General features: G+C 40.4%; 1 long non-coding RNA gene across 1 annotated transcript in view; it reads left to right on the top strand.

The window, feature by feature from the left end:
- The window catches only part of LOC137248308 (uncharacterized), a 305,162-nt gene that overhangs the window by 209,246 nt on the left and 75,877 nt on the right, over positions 1-20,039 (top strand). The window lies entirely within an intron of this gene.

The following is a 20,039-nucleotide window of genomic DNA, read 5'->3' as shown; positions in this document are numbered from 1 at the left end:
TTTTATGACAAAGAAAAAAAAATGCGATATTCTAAAGTTTGTGAAAAATAACACCATTAGACAACACGGCAGCAAATGGTCCTATCAAAAATTCCAATTTTTTCGTTGTTGTTATGCCGGAAAAAAAAATTGACTGTCACCGAAGCAAAAGCATAACAGATAACAAAATAACAACAAAATTTCTGAACAAAAAACAATAAAAACAACGTCATCTAGATATAAACCAAACTTTACTGACAACAAGAAGCTTTGCCAAAAATAACTGCTAAACAATATACGGATGTATTAACAACAACAACAGCAGTAACATCAAACTTGGTAGCGTTAGTGATGAAATAAAATAAAAAGGCAAGCTGCATATTGCAATGCCAATATAAATGTGGAGAATGCGGGAAGTGTAATGCACAAAAATAGGCAGCTTGCAGAAAACTAAAAAATAATACGACAGGCATAGTAAGCTTGTATACGTTTGAGGGTGAAAAGGTTGGTGGGAGGGTGGTGAGGACCGCTAGAAAAGTGGCAGTTATCGGCTTCGTCGCATACGCGAACGTGACAACGCACGTATTGCCATATGTATGTATGTTATGTGCACTTGCGTGAGTATTTGTTTGAAAGTTGGCGAAACAGGGTGCACGAAAAAAACGCTACGATTGCAGAAGTTGTTCTTAGCCTAGGTCTGTTTTCATCACCTCTAGTTAAGTTAAATTTTAACGCAACGCAATCCTTTAGCGAGCTTTATTTGATATTTTCGTTTTTACCAACAGAAGATGTGAAACTCCCAGTTAAATCGATAATTGTGAATATTTTGTAGAATAGATCGCAAAAAATTATTGTGAACACACAAAAAACAGCAAAACAGCTGACTTTTGTCATATGTTAATTTCTCCATGCACTCAACCGAGACAGTTGATGTTTCAGTTAGAGTGGAGAAAACGAAAATTTCTATAAATTAAAGATAAGTGGCAAACAGAAGAAGACTAAAACGGTTCTTAAAAATGCCAAAGATTGTTGTAGGGTAACTTTTAAAGGAACACTTAATTTCGAGTGCGGACTTAGCGTTGAGTTCTGTCATTATTTCCGGGATTTAGCTCTTTCAGGTTTTAGCTTTGTCGGGATAGTACAAAAGTACGTATTTTGGCGTACTGGATCCCTCAAAATTGTCGGTAATATGTCTTGCCAGGACTACAAAAGTCAAAATTATGAGATGCCCACGTGATACGAGACTACCAGAGCCGGATGTCAAGCCATAAGGGGTAATCGGACTGACTGCCTATATCAACCCCGAGTTGCTGCTGCATATCTATAGCAGTCTACTGGATGTCAGGATCTTTCCAACAAAGTGGAAGATAGTGGATCTCGCCTTATCTCACAACACAAAAGGAGGCTCGGACTCTACGGCGATTATGCGTGCTCGACACGGCCGGCGAAATGATGGAAAGCCTCCTACAAGGACTGATAGTAGCCATTGGAAATGGAGGAGGTATTTCCCATCCGCTGAATGGCTTCCGCATACGCCACTCCACAATAGATGCCGTAGTCGATAATACAAATGCTATAAGATAAGAAGAAATGGCGTGTCAGCAAGCAAGACCGATTGTCTTACTGGTCACGCTGGAAAAATGACTTCAACTCACCAAAAACACAGTTTCAAGGTAACCCCTTATCTACTTGACAAATTGAGAGACTATCTGAAAGATCGGTGGATCACATAGGAAACAAATCAATGGCTGAGAAAGGTGAGAATAACAGGCGGAGTAGCCCCGGGATAACACCGATCTCTGGCATGCTTAGTATGAAATCCTTCTTCATTTGCGCATGCCAGTAGGCACTTTCCTTTACTTTAACTTCCAGGTAATGCGTAGTGTAAATAGATGGAAGAGTGAACATGAACTTCAGCTTGCGACAGGGGCAACTGAGATCGTTATTATAACAAAGGGGCGAATTCCCACAATAATCAAGAACAAGCGCGCAGATCCATGAGACACCTTGGGATGGGGCTAGATAGCAAGCTCACTGTCTCAGAACACTTTCAAGGAGCCTGTGAGAAAGCTGCTCAGACCACAGGGTACCTAAGCCGATTAATGGCAAACTAAGACGGGCCTATGCCATGTATAAGAAAGCTGCTTGCATCCGCTCTTGATTCCATACTTTTGTACGGTGTAGAAATTTTGGCGGATGCAATTAAATTTCGGAAGTACCGAGCAGCTATCATCGCGTACCAAAGCAGAGGGGCGCTACGAATCACCTCAGCTTATCGCACGGTTTCCGCAGATGCAGTCGTTCTCATTGCGGGAACTTAACTGATACATCTTTCCGCTGAGGAGAGGAAAACAATGTATCACCTCCATGGAAAAGTAGGAAAAGATGTTGCTACCGTGCACGAAAATAATATATCCGAAGCTGGCAATAGCAGTGCTGCAGGCAAGTGAACCTGGGAACTGATTCACGAGCTATAGCCATGGCTGGGGCGGTCACATGGCGAGGTCGACTTCTAGCTGACACAGTTTCTAATTGATTACGGCTACTTCCGGGAAAGGGACTGTGCATTTTATGCTTCATGAAAGCCGGCTTGTCGCCGCTTTCAGCCAAACGTTGTTATATTTGCTCTACCGCTTGAAGCTTCTTCCTCCTCGTACCCCGGGTTTCTCACAGCATAACTCTTTAACTGCCTTGCTCCAACTTCTACCTCTTCACGGGCTTATTTCAAGCGGTCTTTCGCAAATATTTAGTCGTCCTGATGCACACCCTGTATACACAAATCAATATAACGCCGTTCGGCCGCCTGCCTACAATCGAAAAACTAAAAGTATATAAAAAAGAAAAAGCAAATACATAAAGCAACTTCGAGCATCAATACCAAAAACAATTACAAAAAAAAAGAAGCAGAAGCAACAACTACAAAAACTACTACGATACTAGCCATACAGCAATCGATTGGGCTACGCATGAAGCAAACAGCAAAGGACAAGCACATCATTTCCCCACGCTAACGCAAAGATTGCACCACTAACTCACGCTATGCATACACCCTCAACAACAACAACAGCAAAAAAAATGCAAGCAAAGCTAAACATTTAAAAAAATACAAAAAAAGCCACACATTTCAGCTCTGCAACTCAACAGCTTTCGAATCGACCAACCAGCAAAAATGTCAAACAGTCTGTCGTCATTGAGTTCGTCATGCGTTCGTTCATTCGTTTGGTCTGTGCGTCCTGCAGTCAGACGCGTTTACAGGACCAAAACTAAATGACGAGTCACCACCCTGTGCATGTTCTCCATTTGAATGTGTGCGTGTGTGCCTTTGTGTAGAATGTGGTATGTGCAACACATGCAACACGACGTGTAAAACGCATCCCTCATGCAAACAGCAACAAAAACAACAACCACACATTTGCGAACGTTTCACAGCCATCATGCCACTTACTACATGATTGCCAGCCATGTCATACCTCCATGCCACATGCCACTCCACCTTGCCAAATGCCACAAAGCTCGCATGCTCGTATGCTCAGCGTCCCTTCAGCTGCGCTCTGACATTGCTGTAACGTTGCAACGAACAGCACATAGAAAAAAAGTATCAATTGCAACAACAACAACTAATTCATATACTCAAGCCAGCCAGTCAGTCAGTATTCGCATCGCCTATTTACAACCAAAAAAAAAAAAAAAACAAAAGGAACGCATTGTGAATGAAAGGGAATCCAAAGGCATGGCAAGGAATATGAAGCAAAAAGGAAAGTCAAGCAAAGGAAAGGGGTTTTTGCAGAAGGAAGCGTAGCAGTAGGTGGCGCACGTATGTCATCGTAAAAGGGGAAAGATGGCAAGTTTGAGTTTTGTATGTTGCACCAAATCGGCCAATCGCAGTCAAGTGCAATATTTTGTGTGGGTGTGGCCTAAATGCAGCCCCCTCGATCAGCTAACTTACTAGCAAAAAAGTCAGCCATGCAGCCAACCAGTCAGCTAGTGAGCCTGTTAGACTGTTAGCCTGTTAGTTTGCTAGCTAACCATGGCCTCCGACGTTGGATTATTTCGCACAAAATGCTTGTTATTGTTTTTGTTGTTATGTTTATTTCTATTCTTGCATTTGTGCTTGCGTGCCATATAGTACAAGTAGAAAGCAGCGTAGCAGGTGGAAATAATTGTTGTAGTATTTTGTGTGGGTGGAGGCGGTAAAGTTCGTGTCACTATTATAGGCAATCGGCTAAAACAATAACAACAACAAAAAATTCAAAAAAAAAAGAAAAATATGTAATATATGTTATATAAACAAGGGATAGCTTAAATAACAATGCGTTTTGTACCCTACGAAAGATGCAGCTGGTCCCACAAGGTAGCTTAGATATAGAATACTGAATGTGATCTAGATATTGTTCGGTTACAATAACATTCAGTTACCAACCCGACTGCACCATAATAATAATTTTAGCTGGGATTCAAGGGGTTGATAAGCGCAATGCAAAGCTTTATGGCTTCAAAGCTTCCGCAACCCAATTGTCAACCTCGTCTACGCAAGGGGAATCCTGTTACAAATATGAATGTACATATCATACACATGTTTAGCAGGCGAGGCCCTTGTGACCCCAAGTTCCACATGGAACTAGGGGGTGGGGGCAGGATGGCCTAGACAATTTAATGTGGTCATATTAATCGTTCCCGAGATGGTTGGGCTAGTAACTTTATAGTGCTTTGTTACCGGAACCTAGCTGATCTGTATCCGGCAAAGGACTATCAACATCGATAATACTTCCCAAAACCTTCGGGGAGTGTCTTTATTATACAACAAAAACAACGACAATTTTAGATAACAATGTCGTAACTTCTTGGTCCTGGATAGGGATGAATCTGTGTCGTTCCGGTGGTTAGAGCCAACAGTCACATAAGCATGTTCGAAATGGAGACGGTTTTTGTTCTTTCATATGTGCTTGGCCTTACATCTGCCCCAATTGTAAACAGCATTCTCTTTACCTTATCGTTCATATGCTTGTCGTCGCATTTTTTCCAGCTCTGTCTTGGTTATTGTTGTCTTATACCGAAAGCGCAGTTTTCGGTCTAGTTCATGTATTGATCTATAATCTTGTCGCTCTCGTATTTGTTTCTGGCTGAGCATTAGCTGTATCTGTCATTGTTTTGCCAATTTTCCTTGTTATACGGATTATCTGGCACGATCAGGTAAGATCGACTAAAAGGTTTTCTCCTAGCTCATTCCATTTTACTTACCTGTGCTCCAGAGACAAATCTGGAGATAACAGTTTTATTTCCAACCAAGTGAAAGTAAGAGGCTTTTTTTGATGTTTTAACCGCAAAAACAGTATTCGAAGGTTTAAGGGTAGGGTAACTGGTACAAGCAGTCCCCTGCCAGACAATATATAGAAATACCGCGTGACTATTTTTTGACTACACGCAACTTGGGGTCTGTGGATTAAGTCGCCTCTTACGATATGTTTCTCCTTGTAGAAATGAAGACTCTCCCCGCAAGGTTTGGGGAGTGTAATCGATGCTGATAGTCCTTTGCCGGATATAGATCCGATATGTTCCGTTAACAAGCCCATTAAGGTATGAGCCCGACCATCTCGGGAACGATATAATATGTTCGCATTGAACTTTCTAGGCCAACCCGCCAGGTTGACGAAAGGGTATGGCCATAATAGACCATGACAATTATTGGGTTTACATAAGTATCTGCTGTCCTCGACCTAACATCACGATGTACCTAGGAATACGGGTCAAAGCAACCTTTGATCCCAATAGATGATATGAGTTGACATACCATCACTTTAGTGAGATTGGAGCCCTATCTAACACCCTTACTATTCTATGAGTTGTGGCAACCAGTTACGATGAAACTTAGCGTTCGAATAAATGACTCTTCTGCATTTGGATATAAACCACAGCCACCACGATGCTTCCGAAGGACCTCTGCCAAATGGGTAGAAACAGAGCAAGCTCCGGGGACTTATCTGTTTCGCATGGTATGAACTTTAAAGTCTTTGGTCACAATTTCGCCGCCGAAGTTGGAAATTGTGGACAATAGGATACCCGTGTATATCAATGCTTCTAAACTTATCAACGGGGTAGGGTCTGAAGATCCGGTAATAATCAGATACTACAAACTGCCGTAACAACGTAGTGTCTGCCAGGTGAGAGCAGTACCCGTGATGGAGGAAGCAGAATACTGGATAAAACAAGCATTAACTATAGCCGCGTCAACGTTACAATTGACAGCCAAGTGGTCCCTCATATGACAACATTTGGAAGTGTTTCAGGTATAAACAGTCACTAACCTGTAAGTTTTCATGCAGCGCAAAAATCAACTAAAAATATCTTAGATTTTGTTTACGCTTTCAGTTAAAATACTTTGACTGATCGACTTGCGTCACACATCTGATTCCAAATATTGAGAACACAAATCGGAATCGGGAGTATAAATAAGTCAGAATTCCTGACGTATCGGAATCGAAGCTCCGTTACATCTGTCGAATTTTTTACATAAGGCGTTTATGTGGTATCGAACCAGACATGCCGAGGAAGCTGCTTCAGCAGGAACAAAGCCTGTGAAGTCAATCTACCAATGCAAGCCACATCGACTAAAATGTCTACGTTTACCAGTAGCCATGACATTTGATGCTCTGCTTATTATTTAGTATTATGGAATCGGTAAACTGATAACCATTAAACCCGTAATAAGTGCTATAGGTTAGGTTAAGAGTGCGGATGTGGGATTTTCCAACGCTTCTGTCCCGAGACATTTTCGTCCATTGCGAGTGCCCTTAGCGGGCGCCGGGTGGCCTAGTGGTCGCCAACGAACCATTTTCTGAATCTGATGAACCTAAAATGCAGTTGAAGGTCCACCTTTCAACCTCTGCCAGAATGTTGAAAACGCGTGCTTCCAGAAATCTGAGTCGTCCTTTTTCGCAGTCCTGAACATCGATAGAGAAAGTTCTTAATCGACTGCTCCTCTTCCTCATCCTGACAGCTTCTGCAGTGAGTATGTTTTTTGGTATGCTCCACCGTCTGACCTTTGGCGCAATAGCGTAATGGCCTGTGATGATACCCGTTAGTATTCTCACTACAGATTTGTTTAGCTTAATAAGGGAGCTATTGCCTTTCCTATTCAAACATGGCCATAAGGACCTTAAGACCTCGCAATTATCGCGATTACTCCTTACTCATATTGCTCCATTTTCATCAGAAGACAACCCAGCGGTGGTCGCACGGAACTGTCCGCATCGCTTATATCCATTTCGAAACCCTTGCTGGTGATCTGGCAAAGGAATACATCAAGGTTCCTTATGGACGCCAGCGAGATTTTGGATTCTAATACCTTAATGGCGGCCTGGTTGTTGAAAAAGATCGTTACATTGATGTCTGGGGCCGTAGTATCCAAGAGCACACACGTCTACCTGGAAAATACTGCATGAGTCGGAAAATCGGTATAAATGATTTACCTGCAGTACATCCCAGCTCCAGTCTTTTTCCATTCTTTCAGCCGTCTGAGTAGGTGGTAATACCCTTACCACTGTCTATGCCTTCCTCACTTAAAGGAAGTGAGTTTCAGTCGTAAGGTCAGCTGTAATTCAGTTTAGTCGCGCCCTTGTATTGCCATCTAATATCGTCGCGTGCCCGTATTCGGTTGATTTTCGCATATTCGATTCTCCAAGTCGTAGAGCCCCTTTTGCGACCAATCCGTGCACGAACACTTGTAGAGGCATCTAGTGAAAAACTACGATTCACTCCACCTTAGGTGCGCTGCTCACTGCGTCTGACATACCCAGACATACTAGCCTTTGCAGTTTCCCATCCCTGTGTTGAATGTTCTTCTTGTCCATCGCCTTCCACCAGACAAGAGCTCTATACGTTAGCATTACTGTATTGTACATGCCATAGATGATATGTGGTGATAATCTCCAGTTTCTCTTGAAAGACCTTTTGTAGATGTGGTATGCGTCCAGAGCTTTCATTGATCTCACATCAAGGAAATTAAGTGCTATAAATATTCATAGCCAAGTTTCTAAGGCTATTGCATCCGTAAAAGGATCTTATTAAAAAATAACAACAGAATTGTTTTAGTGCATTGGGTATAAAAAGTGTATAAGAAGGCGTCGGAAGCAAACACTACCTAGCAAAATGCCAGCACCAGCATGAGCTTACGATGTATGTATATAACCAAAAAAGTAAGCTATTGAGAGGGACGAAAATAGTTCTGAAGCTGAGTGGGAGTTAAATGCAGATGTGCTTTCTCTGCACACTAAAACTATGAAGCGATGGTCAAAATTGAGGGAGAGGAAAATAACCGGAGCATTAAAAACTGGGTGGCCATCTCTTTACTATGCACTTCTAGGCGCAGTGCCACCCAATGTCTACCAACTAACGTTACGCTTGTTGGGCTTATGGTATATTGAACATATAGTTTTTAATAGAAACCCATTACCAAAATCGACGTAAAGAGCAGGATAGTCAAGATACATACCGATGTAGGTATGTGGACAGCAAAGAAGAAAAGAAAACGAAATAATATTAAAAAATAGTAAAAATGAAAACACTATAGGAAAAGGCGACAGGGCAAAATATTTGAAAGCAGATAAAAAAGTAGTAAAATGGAAAGGCATACAAAGGACAAGAAAGGCAAATATCGGAAAAAAGGATATGGCGTTCAAATATTGAGTAGTCGTTGCCAAAAATGCATAGTTGGTATCCCCTTTGGACGGACTGACCAGCGTCAGAGGAGTACAAACACTAATGCAAGTCCATGTATATGAAGAGCTTATCGACCAACACAAATGCCCTGCGGGACAGAAAAATAGAACAGGTAAGGGGATAACATACTGAATTGGCAAGTAGTGTACACTTGTAAAAGAAACAAGTAAGGAAGGCTAAGTTCGGGTGTAGCCGAACATTACATACTCAGCTGAGAGCTTTGGAAACAAATAAGGGATGTTAATGAGTATTTTAAAAGGGAGCGGGCCTTAGTTCTATAGGTGGACACTTTTTCGAGATATCGCCATAAAGGTGGACCAGGGGTGACTCTAAAATTTGTTTGTACGATATGGGTATCAAATTAAACGTATTAATGAGGGTTTTAGTTGTATTTGTGAAGGCATTTTCCAGATATCGACCAAAATGTGGACCAGGGTGACCCAGAACATCATCTGTTGGATACCCTTAATTTATTTATATATATAATACCACGAACAGTATTCCAAGTATTTCAATGGTTTTTTATTTCGCCCTGCAGAACTTTTTCATTTCATTCTACTTAATATGGTAGGTGTCACACCCATTTTACAAAGTTTTTTTCTGAAGTTATAGTTTGCGTCAATAAACCAATCCAAATACCATGTTTCATCCCTTTTTTCGTATTTGGTATAGAATTATGGCATTTATTTCGTTTTTGGAAATTTTCGATATCGAAAAAGTGGGCGTGGTCATAGTCGGATTTCGGCGATTTTTATACCAATACAAAGTGAGTTCAGATAATTACGTGAACTGAGTTCAGTAAAGATATGTCGATTTTTGCTCAAGTTATCGTGTTAAGGGCCATGCGGAAGGACAGACGGACGACTGTGTATAAAAACTGGGCGTGGCATCGACCGATTTCGCCCATTTTCACAGAAAACAGTTATCGTCATTGGATCTATGCCCCTACCAAATTCCACAAGGATTGGTTAGTTTTTGTTCGACTTATTAAATGTTCGACTACGCCCAATGTTCGGAGCCACGCCAGTTTTGCATTTTTCTTTTATTTTTGTATTTTGTTGCACCATATCATTACTGGAGTTGAATGTTAACATAATTTACTTATATACTGTAGAGATATTAAATTTTGTGTTATAATTTCACTTAAAAAACATTTTTTTAAAAAGTGGGCGTGTTCGTCATCCGATTTGGCTAATTTTTATTTAGCACACATATAGGAACTTTAGTAACACTCTTGCCAAATTTCATCATGATATCTGCAATGGCTGCCAAATTACGGCTTGCAAAACTTTCAAATTACCTTCTTTCAAAAGTGGGCGGTGCCACGCCCATTGTCCAAACTTTTACTAATTTTTCATTCTACCTCATAAGGTCAGCCCACCAAGGTTCATTGTTTTATCCGTCTTTGGTAATGAATTATCGCACTTTTTCTTACTTACTTACTTAATTGGCGCTTAACCGTCTAAACGGTTATGGCCGGCCAACAAGGCGCGCCAGTCGCGCCTTCGCTCCGCCAACCGGCGCCAATTGGTCACACCAAGGGAGTTTAAATCGTTTTCCACCTGGTCCTTCCAACGGAGTGGGGACCGTCCTCTACCTCTGCTTCCATAGGTGGGTTCCGATAGAAACACTTTTTCGGATTTTCGAAATTTTCGATATCGAAAAAGTGGGCGTGGTTATAGTCCCATTTCGTTCATTTTAAATAGCGATCTGAGATGAGTGCCCAGGAACGTACGTACCAAATTTCATCAAGATACCTCAAAATTTACTCAAGTTATCGTGTTTACGGACGGACGGACGGACAGACGGACGGACATGGCTAAATAAATTTCTTTTTTCGCCCAGATCATTTTGATATATAGAAGTCTATATCTATCTCGATTAGTTTATGCCTTAATGGATTACCGCTATGCAAACAAAGTTAATATACTCTGTGAGCTCTGCTTAGCTGAGTATACAAAACCAGAGCCACAGGATATTGGACGACGCATTTTGCGAGTGCACTCACGTACGTTAAATCGGCTTTTTTCATGTGTGCTTGTGTTTGGAGCTGTGTCCAGCGTTGCTATAAGTGAAAATGAATTCTTTGTCAAATCAACCACCCCCTGCCCATTTGAATTTTGAGGAAAACATTTTTTTTGAGCACACGAAAAAAGTTGTCAAGAAGTGTAGTGTTTTATGCCGTTAGGTGTTTTTTAAAAATAAAGTTATTGAACCTGAAAAAAACTGCCTAAAGTGAAGCATTTCGTAAAAGGTGCCATTTTTTAGTCAAAAATGATCGAAAAAATATAATTCCTCAATAATAATGACCAAATTACTTATTAGAAATATTGTGGGATTCGCTAAACAAAAAATGGCACTTTTTTGCGAGATGCCTCACTTTAGACAGCTTTTTTCAATTCAAAAAACTGTATTTTTAAAAAAGACCTAACTTCATAAAAAGCTAAACTTCTTGACGAATTTTTTCGTGTGCTCAAAAAATGGTTTTCCCAATAGAAATGGGCAGGGGGGTGGCTGATTTGACAAAGAATTCCCCATGTAGAAAACTGTGAGTTTTTTAAGTGATCTATCTTTTACAGAAAAAAGCTTCAATGCATGGCTTTTGAATACAGTGACCATTCCTGCCATTCTAATTAGGTTAGGTTAAGTTGAAAGCGCTGCACGAGGGCACACATAGGTCAGTAAAAATAAGGTTCGTTATGATACCATACTTGATGGGAGCTCCCAGGAAGCGCTTTCTCGTGACTTCGCGCCAGGCAGTTGGATATGAGGTGAGCCATCACTTCATCCTCCCCAACCTTCTTGTAACTACTGCAGCACTGACGATAAGGTGCTCCTAAACTAGGAAAGATCCTCTTCGTACCCCTGCGGACATTATTGGACAAAACACAAAAAAATTGTATGTAGTCTTCACACCTATAAATCAACAATTATCGACTTTTTGAATATTTTTTAATTGAAATCAAACTACTTGAAAAATATATTGGTTCTAATGCAACCAAAATTGTTTAAACTCTTTGTTAAATGTAAAAAAGCCATTTATGTGTGTGTTCGCTGTCAACCATGATCATGTGTTCTAGAATAACTAAATATTTTCTAAGCTGATGACTACATATGTGTATGTGAGATACTTCCTGCCTCGATTTTGAGACACTTACGACGGTGGCTGCCGTGGTGTGATGGTAGCGTGCTCCGCCTCCCACACGGAAGATCCTGGGTTTACGACCTGGGCAAAGCTACATCAAACATTTTAGAAACAGGTTTTTTTCAATTAGAAGAAATTTTTTCTAAGCGGGGTCGCCCCTCGCCAGTGTTTGCCAAGCACTCTGAGGGTATTTCTGTCATGAAAAGCTCTCAGTGAAAACTTATCTGCCTTGCAGATGCCGTTCGGAGTCGGCATAAAACAAGTAGGTCCCATCCAGCCAATTTGTAGGAAAAAATTAGAGGAGCACAATGCACATTGGAAGAGAAACTCGGCCTTAAATCTCTTCGGAGGTTATCGTGCCTTACATTTATTTATTTATTTTTTTTTATCTGACACTATTTTGTCTGGGTAGTGGACTTGTGACCGATCAATGCGAAAATGTCTAATTTATGATGCGATTTATTGTAATTCGCCTACATTAACATTTAACATAATTGTTTTTGCTAGCGGATTGCTAGAAATTTAGATATAGGAAACGAGAGAATAGAAAAGTAAGGGATGTAGAAATAGACTTGGGAAGAGACAAAGTAAGACGTAGAAAGGGTGGGAGAAAGGAATAGAGAGACCCGGGGAGGGAGAGAAAAAGACGGAGCGGGATAGAGACTCAGAGAAATAGAAAGAGAAGAGAGGTAGGAGCGGATAAAAGAAAGGAAAAAGGGGGAGAGGGAAAGAAAGAGAGGGGTTCGAAGAGATACAAAGTCATTCAGTTAAGCCAAAGTTAGGCCAGAACAACATTTACTGGATCTGATAGTCATAGTACGTATATATATTTCTTCTGTACGTATTTTTGTGACCGAACTCAATCTAGGCGACTGGACAGATTTTGATGAAATTTTGTGTGTGTTTTAAATGATGCTTTAGAGTCACAATTGAGTTCGTTTTCTTTCTTATCCTTCCGGGAAGAGAAAGAGAAAATTATCCTTTCGGAAAGGAGGCCAACGACCGACCAATACCAAAAAATCTTATTTATGGTGCGATTTGCTTGCAATTTAGCACAGGGGCACCTCCTTGACTGGCTTCAAATTTAATAAACTTTTCGTCACAAAAAATCTAGTTTGTGGTGCAATTTGGAATCCGGTACAGGGTTACCTGTAGTCCTTATATATAAAAGCGTATGCAATTTTATAACTCAAGATCGGATGAATCTATTTTTTTAAAATCATAGCTGCTTTAGTTTGGTTTAGTTTCGTAGATAGATGGTTTATAAGTGGGTTTTATTTCCATGTGTGAACCCATTTCTGATATAGAGGCCGAAATGCGGACCAGGTGATCCACAATATGGGTGTTTTCACAATATTGATACCCATTGAGGATTTTAACGAGGGTTTTAACAAGGGGTGATAGTAAAGAAGAAGAGCGAGAGGGAGAAGGAGAGCTAAACAAAAAGTCATAGGCTGGACAAGAAAAAAAAGTAAAATAGAAGAGGAAATTGGAAAGAGAGAAAAGGAGGGGTGAGAGCAAGAAAAATTGTTGGGAAGATAGGAAAATTGTGGGGAAGGGGAAGATAGGAAGGAGAGGAACCTAATCAAGGGAAGGAGATGAAACAGTAGATTGAGGGAGAGGAGTTAAGTGGAAGTAGAAGAGAGAAAATTGAGAAAGTGAAAGGTGGAAGGCAAGAAGAGAAGGGAGAGACAAAAAGATACAAACTTATTGAGAAAGTAGTTACATCGCAGAGAGGAGTATTAGCAGGTATTCCATATTTGGTACAGAGATTCCATTAATGAGGAAATAAAGGTGGGAGAAATAGAGGGAGTGGAATTTGGATTGGGAGTGGTAATGGAAGTGGGCTTGGTAATAAGGGTGGGAGTGGGAGGAAGATAAATGGAATAAGGAATGGACAAGAATGAACTTGGAGTGGGAGTTGTAATGAAAGTGGGAGTGGTAGTGGAAGTGGGAGTGGTAATGGGAATGGGAATGGGAGGAAGATAAATGGAATAAGAAATGGATAAAAATGAACTTGGAGTGGGTATGCTAATGGGAATGGGAGTGGGAGTGGGAGTTGGAAGAAGACAAATGGAATAAGAACAAATATGGAAGAAAAAGTATAAGAGAACGCGATAACGAGTGTAGCGGAGAAGCGATGCTCACTTTTGAAATGTAGACAAATCAATTTTCTGGCAGAACAAAGTCTACCAGGTACTCTAGTTATATGTATATAAATTTAAGCGGGTATCGGCTTTCAACTTCAATATTAAAGTACAAAGGAAATTCTTAGCATACTTTATGGCGTTAAAGCGCGAGGATTGTTAACACATTTAAGTCACGCTGGATGTATGTCATTGTTATGCAAACAATTGCTTAACTAGACAAGTTGTATAGAAACTATGGTCGTAGTATATAAAATTATAATAAATAGGTATCCTTTTATGTACATATAAACATGTATATATAAATACAGACACACATATAAACGCTCAATTTTATTCATACACATATCTTGCACTAGATTCGCTTGTTACCAGCTCGTGTCTGTGACATGTCCTTGAGCTAAAAATCGCGAAAGCGCGCCAACTTCTTCAACTACTTTGTACGGAGTTTGTCTAGAAAGTCAATACTAACAAAAGTTTTCTCTTACTCACAATTCACTTCTACGTTGTCGTATTATGTAAGTTACGTACCTACGTACATCACTTACCCCTTTCTACGCAAACACTTAACATTTTCACTTTTCTTATGCTAACTTTTTTATTCACAAAGAAGAAGTTGTTAGACGTTAGCAAAAGCAAATATTTCTCAATACCTCACTTATGTATGTATGTATGTACTTATGTATAGATATGTACTTAAAAAGCTCTTATCGGTAGTGCTTGTTTTATATAACTTCCCAGGCGGCACCATCAACATCTCTAGCCAATAAACTAAGTTTCTTAGTAAGTTAAATATGTTTGTGTGTATGTGTGTGGTACTTTAATGCTGCATCTACATACATAATACAACTACACTATTTGTTGCTGCAACGGATGCTGCTCTATTAAACTCGTTGAAAGGATTCTTTGCTGCCACCAACTGTTCGCGGTTTGTTTTGTCTGCTGCGAGTGTACCAATGATTGCCAGTGTAGTTAGAATATCCATAGAATACTATACATATTTTAAACATTCTGAAGCATATTTTGACAATATATATGGAAATGTGTTTAAAGTCTGATGCATTAATATCTGTGCTAAAAATATGTGGGTTTCACTCTCGTCGACATGGAAATAAAATTAAATGAAAAGTTGCAATATTATTCGTGCCAGTGAAAGTTTCTCACAGAACTTTCTTTTCCCGTATGTTAGTGACTTACTTCCGCCGCATATGTTATACTTACATACACATATCTGTATATGTACTAAATATGCCTGAGAATATAAATACATACCAGTATGTCCCTACTACTTTTATTTTTTCAGAGGAGGCAAAACTTTCTTTATTATTGATGTCACCATCTTGGTTCCAATAGACTTATTCTTGCGGGTCTAACGCGAGTTTTGCGATGTGCTCGGGACCACCCATATAAAATCACACTTCAATGAAAAGACTATTAAAAAAAATTTTTTTAAATTTAAGGCACGACAACCTCCAAAGATTTTTTAGGCCGAGCTTCTCTTCCAATTTGCGTCATGCTCCTCTTAATTTTTCCTACAAACGGGACCTACTTGTTTTATGCCGACTGCGAACGGCATCTGCAAGGCAGATGAGTTTTCACTGAGAGCTTTTAATGGCAGAAATACACTCAGAGTGCTTGCCAAACAATGCCGAAGGACGACCCCGCTCAGAAACATTTTCTTCTAATTGAAAAAACTTATTTCTAAAATGTGGATGCTGCTTTGTCCGGGGAGTGAGCCAATGATATTCGGTGTGGTAGGCGGAGAACGCTACCATCACACCACGGCGGCCCCCAACTGACTATACAAGCCTGGGATAAAAATACTGACTACGACCAATAAACCCCCCAGCGGGTAAGGTTGCTTAGAATATACCGGCGTTAGGTATAACTGTCGTAAGTGGCGACTAAAATTTCAAACTGAGGCATTGTGTAGGGCAACCCTTTAAAGGAGTTTCCAGCGCAAATTATACTTTCTCCAACCCAATTTCCAACCTTACGTACGCGTGGCGAATTCTGTTTCTTTAAGAGCCGAGGCTCTGGCGACCCACCCCACGTTCCCCTTAGATCTAGGGGTGGGTGGACGGTATGGGCTAGAATATTTCATGTGTGAAAGTTTCATGTGTAATGGTTTCATGTGGTGGCAAAGGAGCATCAACATCGATAACACTCCCCTAAACCTTCGCGGGGTCTCCTTATCGCTACAACACTAACAACAACGTTCAATGCAAACATTTCAAGGAAAGTTATTTGAGGGCCCTTCACGGGATTAATACAGATGTTTGGCTAGTAGATGTGCTCGTGAAAGCAAAAGCTGAGATCACCGCTATTCATGAGTTGCGATGGACGAAGCAAGTTAAAAAGATAGTCAAATAAGCGCAGTTTCGGCGTTGGATTGGTGGTGGGAGAGAGGCTTCGTCGTCAAGTATATCGTTCACGCATTTGGACGAACATCTCTCCACTATCCGCATAAAATCAAAATTTTTCAATATTTCATTAATCTGCGCCCGTTCACCGACGAAGCAGAAGAACGATGAGGGAAAGGACGCATTCATTGAGTGCCTAGAACGCCGTATGAGGGTGAGCAAAAAAGGTGTTTTGGCCCCACCGTCGGAAAGTTAACCCTCCACAATGAAACCTCCCCTAATGGACTGAGGCTAATTGACTTCGCCGGTGTTCGAAACATGATCATAGGACCAGCACCGGCACCAGCTTTTAGCATAAAAATATACATCAAGCTACATAGCTGTAATGAGCTCAACCACTTTGTGATAGACGGATGCCATGTCTCCAGTATTTAAGATGTAAGTACGATTCGAGGACCAACCATCACCTCGGACTACTGTCTTGCCGCAGCCAAAGTGCGCTGCCGCCTATGCGCGATTGATGATGATTTCGACTCTCACATCTGCTCTCTGAGAGCACAAGTCAACCCTGCAGAATTCAAGAGCATATCTCTTAAGGACATAGTACTGCTACCGATGAAAAAATTCGTTACCGTCGACCACGAAAAATAATTGTCACGATGAATAGTGCCGCATTGCAACCGAAAAAAGAACGTTGCATACAGGGCTACGTTAAAAGGGAATGCGACAAGAAGTGTGTGTGAACATTACAGCGAGATGAAAAAGGAAGGATACTCCTTTACAGAATGAAAACAGCAGAGGCAGAAAGGCGTGAGTACGAGGAGCTTGAGCTGCCAGCTACCAGGAATAACGCCCTTAAATTTTTCCAAAAACTTCGGCGTCAGACAGCTACCGCAACAAAACAACAAAAATTGCTACAACAACGTCTAAAGTAGTAGTGATACCATTCCTACCAACTGCCAGAAGAAATAACACACGTACTTAGATAGCTGTAAATAAGAGCAAGATCACATTCAACAGTCCAAACCAGAGGTGCTCGACAAAACTAACAAATGGAGCCAAACGACATCCTTCCACAAATTTATCTACTTTGTTTAGAAGGAACCAGTGGACGTCAATTCTATTAGGGGCTTGTATTATCTGTGTGCTGCTTCGCCATATTTTACGACAATTGGAAGCGCCAAAGGAGATCAAGTCCTCTTCTACCAGCCTCCAACTCAGTAGAGTACTTCCCCTTCCTCATCCTTTTGCTTTGAGACACAGATACGTCTCAACACCGTTGAAAAGGAATATTTCAAGATCAATCAGAGATAATCGACCAACATAATTCCATGCTGCATGCAGGCACCAACGTAAGTATCGTGGCTTAACAGACTGAAGGCAAACCTAGGAGGAACAACAGAAGTAAAAAAAGTACTGATGAATAAGTATTTGTCAAACTCATTTTACAGTCGAAGAAAAAAACCGGTAAAGTCAACGGATTCAAAGTCAATTAAATCGAAAATTCTGTAAGTGTTTATCATACGCAAGTAGCTGTTAAATCAACTTCGCACAAATTGTTGATTCTGAATATGCCGTAAACCATAGCTCTGTTTACTTAAGCCGTAGCTCTGTAACTTAACAACTATGTATTATTATTACTGCGACCTTAAAAAATCCAAGAAAGCTGTTATCATAACAGATTTCGGTCAACATTAGAATTACAATGAACGCGGTTGATAGAACAGAGATTTCTGTAGAATCATGGTCATAAGAACAAAGTAGTGAGCGCCGTGAGCGTAAGTTTTTCTTTAAAATTAACTGATGTATTTGCATAATATGGTAAGTTATTCCCTTTTAAAATCACAGATAAAAGAGAAATCCCAATTATAATGATTGAGAAGCTGTAACTTTTACATAATATTATTAGCTTGATAACAGCGGGCTAGGGGGATTAGAATATACCCGCAGTAGGGAAGCGTAACCCTTTGAAGAGGTTGTCAGCGCAATTTATAGCTTCTTCAACCCAATTTTTAACCTCATACTAACCATACTAAAACACTCTAGCACCTAACCAAGCAGGGTGCTATAGCAGCATTCTATGGTACAGAGCCCTTCTGTGGCCTCAAAAAGGTAAACACTAGGGAAACCATGAGTAACTGGGAAAAAAAGCAACTCAGGCAAAACTGGATTTAATGCGCAGTTCAAAGACAGGCCAATTTGCTTGTACTCCCAGCAACGAGAGTATCAAAAACCTCCATTAATCTAAGGACCTTCGAACTCCCACTGTGTACTGGTAAAGTACACTGAGGTCTATGATCTCGCCTTAGTAAATTAAATCCATCGGATACACAAGTCTGTCGTTTTTGTGAGAATGAGTTTGAAACGTCGGTTCACATTTTTTGCAAATATGTTGCTCTGGCAAGACAAAGGCTCTCTCATCTAGATGGTGTTACCTCTCGTGATTGGGAGTAAAAACGCGAGGAGGTACTTGAATACATTAAAAGTTTTCACATACAGTAATAGGATGAATGGTCAAGCACAATAGATCTAAATATAGATCGCATTGCATTGAAGCCTTATAATAATAATAAAAAAAACGTATATAAAACGAAGAACTACTACTGACCTCTTCATCTATACAAGTAGCGCGTCATATTAGTACTTGTTGAACAGGTAATAATCTGAACAATCCCCATCGATCTATTTCTTTGAAAAAAAAAAACCAAAGAAAGAAAGATTTTGGACCAGGAGCACACGAAAGCCGTTCGGCAACGAATTATGAAGACAACGCGTTGATTATGGAATGATTACTGCGATCGAGTTCTACAAGTAACACTTACATATAATTAAAAAGTCGCAGGTCCTAATTGGGGGTGGCCTATGAGGATCGGCATGGTTATATCAATTGAGTTCTCAGATAGTTATAAAATAAAATAAATTTAAGGCGCGATAACCTCCGAAGAGATCTTAGGCCGAGCTTCTCTTCCAATTTGCGTCGTGCTCCTCTTGATTTTTCCTACAAATTGGCGGGACGGGCCATACTTGTTTTATGTCGACCCCGAACGGCATCTACAAGGCAGATAAGTTTTCACTGAGAGTTTTTCATGGCGGAAATACACTTACGTGTCCTTGCCAAACACTGCCGAGGGGCGACCCCGCTTACAAACATTTTCTTCTAATTGAAATACTTGTTTCTAAAATTTTGGTGTTGTTTTGCCGGGGGCGTGAACCCAGTAAAGGGCTAAAGGAATCAATAACACAACCAAAGTTTTCGGGAAACATTCTTATCGCTACTCCAACGACTAATCGGTAATGTTATATGAAGAATTCCAACAGTAGCTTAGAAGTTTCACAACAATTTATGATTGTAGATTACGATTTTTTTTCATCAACGCATTCTGTGTTAAGTAATTGTGTCCTCTATCATCTCAATTACTATACTCAGCGGAGCAGAGCTGGCAGCGTATATTAATTTTGTTCGCATAACGGTACCCCGTAACGGCATAAACTAATCGAGATAAATATGTATTCTATGTATCAAAATGATCTGGGCGAAAAAAGAAATTCATTTAGCCATGTCCGTCCGTTCGTTGAGGTATCTTAATGAAATTTGGCATGTAAGTTCCTGGGCACTCATCTCAGATCGCTGTTTAAAATAAACGAAATCGGACTATAACCACGCCCACTTTTTCGATATCGAAAATTTCG

Source organism: Eurosta solidaginis, chromosome 4 (assembly GCF_040869045.1).
Source record: "Eurosta solidaginis isolate ZX-2024a chromosome 4, ASM4086904v1, whole genome shotgun sequence".
Classification (NCBI taxonomy): Eukaryota; Metazoa; Arthropoda; class Insecta; order Diptera; family Tephritidae; genus Eurosta; species Eurosta solidaginis.
This window is presented reverse-complemented; position numbering and strand designations above follow the sequence as displayed.